The 6,124-nt window shown below is 34.6% G+C and overlaps 1 long non-coding RNA gene across 1 annotated transcript; it reads right to left on the minus strand.

Annotated features, from left to right (window-relative positions):
- Window positions 1-3,831: 3,831 nt before the first annotated feature.
- On the minus strand, window positions 3,832-4,904 carry LOC113334378. The gene is made up of 3 exons (XR_003352741.1): window positions 4,736-4,904; window positions 4,537-4,570; window positions 3,832-4,347 (listed from the first exon to the last, which is right to left on the minus strand). It is a non-coding gene; the product is annotated as an uncharacterized LOC113334378 (long non-coding RNA).
- Window positions 4,905-6,124: the final 1,220 nt, after the last annotated feature.

Consider the following 6,124-nt stretch of genomic DNA (forward strand, 5'->3'; position numbering starts at 1 on the left):
GATACCTTTTGATCTAATGACTCTTTTAGGCCATCTTTAGAAGGAAACACCTTAAATTGAGATCTTAATTCCATAGCTTTAATGAGAGATTTCCGCATGATTCAAGTCTTTGAATCTTCCACTCATATATTGAACATCCTTATGTGAGTTTATTTTTGGATAGTGGAAATTTCTGAGGAACCCGTGATTGGTTCCTCTCTCTTCTAGAAACCCATCAATAAGAAAGTATATATTCGTAGCCCAAAACACAAGATGTACGGTTGAGATTACTAGTTTTAGATTTAATTTAGGTTTTCATATTTTATGTAAGACTAAATTAACCTTTATACCTTATATATTATATATACTAATAACAGAATTTTAAAAAATTTCATTGATTTACGGTCAATTAGGCGTGGGCGATATTTTTGGTAGTAGTGAAAGAAAATATTTACCAAATTTGACGGTGAATTAATTTGACTAAGAAATATATTGAAGAAAATATTTCCGTATTAATTGCTTGCATTATTTTCTGTAATAAATTGATTTTGCAGATTTATATTTCATTTTGACTTTTCTTCTTCTCAAAGATCTTTCCACTTTTCACTCCCTATATCAATCAAAAATCTTATTACGATTTTCTCTCTCTCCAAAATCTTCTCCAGCCATTAAATATCTCTTTCTGATTTTGTTTTCCATTGTTAGATTTTTTTTTTCATTTGATCATTGAGAAGAAAGATGTCAAAGTCTTGAATGGCTTAAGGTTTATTTCATGCTCATCGTGGAAATAGGTCTGTTGTTTTTAAATTCTAGAGAGATCATGAATGGATATCGAATCTCTCCACTTCCAGGTTGAGCAGGCATGTAACTTTTTTTTTATTATGATCTCACACTAAGCTAATCATGTCGATATTTTGTGTCATAGTGGGGTCTTATCGATTTTGATGGTCAAATGAAAATCCCAAAACCAAAGTTTTCGATGTCTTTAATGATTTCACATTGCTGGGTGATCACCCTCGTATAGTCATATTAGGTATCATCCCGGCTTACGTACGAGCTCAGCCTCTTCGATTACTTTGTATTTTATGCTAATAATTCGTTTAGTAACTAACTTATTACGTTCAGTATAATATGCTTAAATACATTATAAAATGCAGAATTTAACTACCACAATATCATTTTGAAGACATACATTTCAACGTGTTTATACATTTTTAAAACTTACAGTCTTAACCAAAAATTCATGTATACTAACAAATTAAAAAGTTCGAGCCTTATTTTTTAAAAACTTCATGTACACCGAAAAGGCGAAAACACTGTAATAGGTTTGTGGTTAGGTTAGGGTACTTTGGTCTGGGTTGGGCATATGAATTATAATCAGGGTCTACTGTGTTGTTAGTCAGGTCATATTAACCGGGACCGTAAGAGACTGCACACTTAAGTAGAGGTAAGCCCTAGTTTAGCCGGGCCTTAATTGTTGGGGCGGTCATGAAGAATCCGTTAAAGTTAGAGAGCTATATGGATTAAGAAATCTAGGTATTATCCGGGTCTACGGTCCAGGAGTTGAACTTATAGATTAATCGGGATTGCGGCTTCGATGTTTATTTGATCGGGTCAAATTAGCCAAGGCCTACGGTCTAAAATCAAACACAGTGCTCCTATCAAATCAGCGGTAATTAGATTGGAATCTAGGGGGTTAAGTCTCGTGATTTGTGAGTCGGATCAAATTGGCCAAGCCAACGCCTCTTAAACTCTTTTGTATTTAATATTTGACAGTGGGGTTTCTTTCTTTTAAATTTAGTGGTTAGTTTCTCTTTTTGAACATGCATTTACTGACAGAAGTGTATGTTACAGTTTGACGTGGTTAGATGATGGTCAGACCTTGTCGTAATCCCTTGAAAAAAATAATAAACCTTATACACATACATAATTGGATGGACAGATATATATCTCAAGCTAAATATAACGATTTAAAGACTCTTTATCTTTTCCGATAACCATCGAATTTTCTCTCTCTTCTTGCGTCATGGTATTGCCAAGAAGCTTAAGTTATACTAAAAAGGGTGTCAATAGGTGAAGAATGTGGATTGCAGAATGAGTTTTGGGTTGTCCAGCTTTTTCTATTAATTTAATTTATTAGCTGGCACTGTTGTACCGATTCATTATTGTTGTGGCCTAATAGAGACCAAATGGCAAAAGAAACACCAGTGCTAATCTATATTGTTTAATTTTGAGGGGTGCTGGCATCTAGAGAGACTAACTGGATGAATCAAATTAAGATGTGAAAATGGATTAAATACCCCTCCATTCCAGGGGTCTTTAAAAATATCCCTAAAAGATATATAAATTTAGGTGATGAGACAGCGGATTTTTTGAAGAAAGTGAATCATTTTTTAAATAGTCCCGATGTAAATGTTAAAATTGGTGATTTTATTTTTCATAGATTAGAAATTACTATTCAAAAAAGTGTTGGTGCCCATTTAGTTGCTAAGTTGCCGACAAGTTTTATATAGACAAACTTTATAAGTTCACCTGAAGGCTTAAGCAAGCAAAAATAATACTTACCGAAATATATAATTATTTTTTTTATGCAAGGCAAATAAGTTGTAGGTGACCCAATACAGCACCCACAAAAGTTAGCATCTTTAAAACATGAAATGGTTAGATCAAAATATACCCTTACCTGTTGATAAGCCTATTTATGCGATAAGAGCATCCACAGTGGGCGAGGAAGACTAAAAATTTGGGTTGATTTTCTAACGCAGCGGGACGGAGTAAAGATCAAAACCCAGCCCACGATCAAAACCCAGACCATATTTAGTCGTGACCAAATCCCAAATCCTAATATAGTCGGGCGTAAATTTAAAATCCGTTTGTTGTCAGGCGTAAACTTAAATTGCGTTTGTTAACGGGCGTAAACCAAATTTACGTATGTTGGTGGGGCGGAATTTAAATTTACGTTTGTTGCGGGCGTAACATAAATTTACGCCTGATGAGACGGACACCAAAATTCCGCCTCTGGGGCGGACACTAAAATTCCGCCCCTCTCAAACGGACTTTCAGGATTTCACGATCTTCTACGGTTGGACACAGACTCTCAAACTTAATTGTCAAACTTGAAGAAGCTCTGGGAAGAGTCCTCAGTTTCTCATAGTATCTGTTCATTTGTCTCTTTCTATCAGGCGAGATATCTTTAAGATAAGATAGCATATCCAATTCTTCCAAAATCACAGCGTTCTTCAAGAGAAATTCCAGAAACTCAAGCTCGTTATCTTGTCCTTCAATTCCAACAATGGAAACATGTTTGAGGTTGAGCAACATGCATGAGAGTGGCAATCCTGCTTTCCAGTCAACACCTATTTTTACGTTTCTTCGAGCGGTCATTTGGAATCCGTCTGATCAACGGGCGGAATTTAAGATTCCGCCCCATACGAAACGTAATTTATATTTACGCTCGATAACAGACGTGATTTATATTTACGCCCGTTTGAAACGTAATTTATAATTCCGCGCAGAAATGAAACGTAACTAATATTTCCGCCCGTCTTCATGCGTAAAATTGTTTTACGCACGACCAAATTTGGTCTTCTCCCCATAACGTCACAATACAGATTAAACTCATATTTAGTCTTATTTTTTGGTCTTTGATCTTTGAGTTTAGTCGTACCATTGCAGTCGCTCTAATGCCTTTAAAGCAGAAAAACACATCATTAAAGTGAGAAAAAGGAAAAAAAAACCAACCAAAAGGAACAAAGATTACAGAAGAGCAGAAAAATCTCCAATAGAGTAAGACAGATCTCGATCTTGAGAAAGCTAGAGGCTAAGAAGATCAGAACATTAACCAAATAAATATACAAAGATATCCAGGCTAACCAAATCTACTATAACCATTGTAAGAAATCTCCACAGGGATGTCAAACGAAGAAAAAAAATCGGAAATCCGCTTTTTACGATACTTGCAAATCAAACGATGAACAAAAACCTGACGAAAAACCAACAAACATTCGTACCTTCTGTCGAAACATTATCCTTTAGAAACACAAATATACCAAGACAGGAAGGAGTGATTCCATATTAAGAAACATGGTTATACCAGGAAACCCAAGATATATTCTTTAAAAACACAAATATATCAAGACAGGAAGGAATGAGTCTGTATTAAGAAACATGGTTATACCGGGAAACCCAAGATATATATCCCTTCTTGTTTGTCCCTGATCAAACAACACCAGTATCGTGTTCTGTTTTCCATCGACAACTTCTTGTAAGATGAAGAATATCATATGTTTTAATACCTAATCTTTTTGATCCATGAATCCAATTACAACAACCCTAAAAGCTGCACATCTTTCTGATTCAACATCTACCCTGGAAAAAAAATCAACAAACAATCAAAAACAAATTCTTACCTTATTAAGTTAAGTATTTTGATCAATCTGGTGGAAGAAAAATCAAAAACAAAACCCAAATAAGTAACCTATTATGTAACAATCAATAAAACCAAGTTAGGAATTTTACAAAACAAACCCCAAAAGTTAAAAGATTGTAAAAACATACAAAATTGGAGATCCCACCAAATCTTCGAATCAACCTATTGTCAGCTCCGATCAGAAAAAAAAAAAAGTATATTAGTAATAAAATAAAGTCTTGGAACCATTCATCAATTAAATATCTCAATCAAAAGGAAACATCATCAATCATAATTAAAATCGCAAAAACCGTAACATGGGATAGGCTGCAGATTAAGAGAACAAACCAAAGTTGTGGTATAATTATCCCATGAGATTTTACTCCAACTAGGAGATTGAGAAGAAGATGATGAAATGAAAAGGTCTCCAATTTTTTCACGTATTGGAACTTCTTCCAGTATGTGCTTTATATTTCAGTTCAGTCATATAAAATAAATTAAGGTTTGTTATATTAAGAAACACCAATTAATATGGAAACACAGTTATATGGGGAAATTAGCATCAAGTTGTTAGTTTTGTGTTCTCATGCCGTGCCAGGCTAATAAGATGAGCTCTCTCTAACTTTTGGTGCAGTCACCTTTGCTGGTGCTAACTAATAAAATCGGCATCCAAGGTTGGTTATGTTTTGCCCGGGCCACGGCATAATCAATGCCGTCCTAAATAATTAAATTCCAAGGGATCGGATGGACATCTATATAGAACATATAACGAATCGATCTGCATCGTGGGATGACAAAATCGATGGTCGTAATTGTAAGGCTACACAAATATCACTTCTTTTTATAATATAGAAAAAGTTGTAAAAGGTACAAATAAATCTTTAATGTCTTTTACAAATGAATTTTAAAGGGCTAATTGAAAGTTCACCGGCAAGTTGGAAAGTGTTAGCAAGATGTAAAACTTGTTGCGGCTTGGCTTCAGGATCTATCATTCGCGTTAGATAGACTATGCGTGGCTATTGGTCATGGAGATAAGAAGTATTTCATTCCTCAAATGGTAGTATGGTACCATTGTTTCATCTTGGGGGTTGAAGAACATGGAACAGTGAATTCCGAGATATGGAATTTGGTTAAGTTATGACAAATTTAGGAAATATTATGCTTATAATATTCTGCAGTAGGACAATGTAGCATACCGAGGTTGGTTCTCGGTCGGATATTTGGGACTGTTGTTATCAATTCAGAACATGACAACTCAGATCTTTCTTTTGAACATGAAAAGTTAGAGCAAGTATTCAAGTAAGTGTCCATTTATCTTCATAATACATGTTTCATTAATTTTGCCTGCATTTGACTGTCAACTGTGGAAGTGATAGTTTGCATGTTTATTTCAATGATCTGTTGTAAGAGAAAATCAGCATGAATGGAAATTTCTGGGCATGGTTACTGTTTAGAGGACTGCGTTTGGGTTCGTTGTGAACGACTTCCTTTTATTTTCATTTACTTTAACCAGATTTAGTTTCTTAAATTATTAGAAATAGACTTTTAATTATTGGGGATTGTGACGTTGCTATGGTTATGATCGATGTCGTATGCGTTAAAAATAAATTACTTTCTCGCTACTCAAAATACATAATATAGCAAGGGCAAAAAAGGATCGTTCCCACAGAAAGGTCTAAGGTTTTCAAGTTGTTTCGGTTTCCTAAAAATAACAATGGAGGATTTTCTGATTTTTAT

The sequence above is a fragment of the Papaver somniferum genome, unplaced genomic scaffold (assembly GCF_003573695.1).
Source record: "Papaver somniferum cultivar HN1 unplaced genomic scaffold, ASM357369v1 unplaced-scaffold_137, whole genome shotgun sequence".
In the NCBI taxonomy this organism is placed as follows: Eukaryota; Viridiplantae; Streptophyta; class Magnoliopsida; order Ranunculales; family Papaveraceae; genus Papaver; species Papaver somniferum.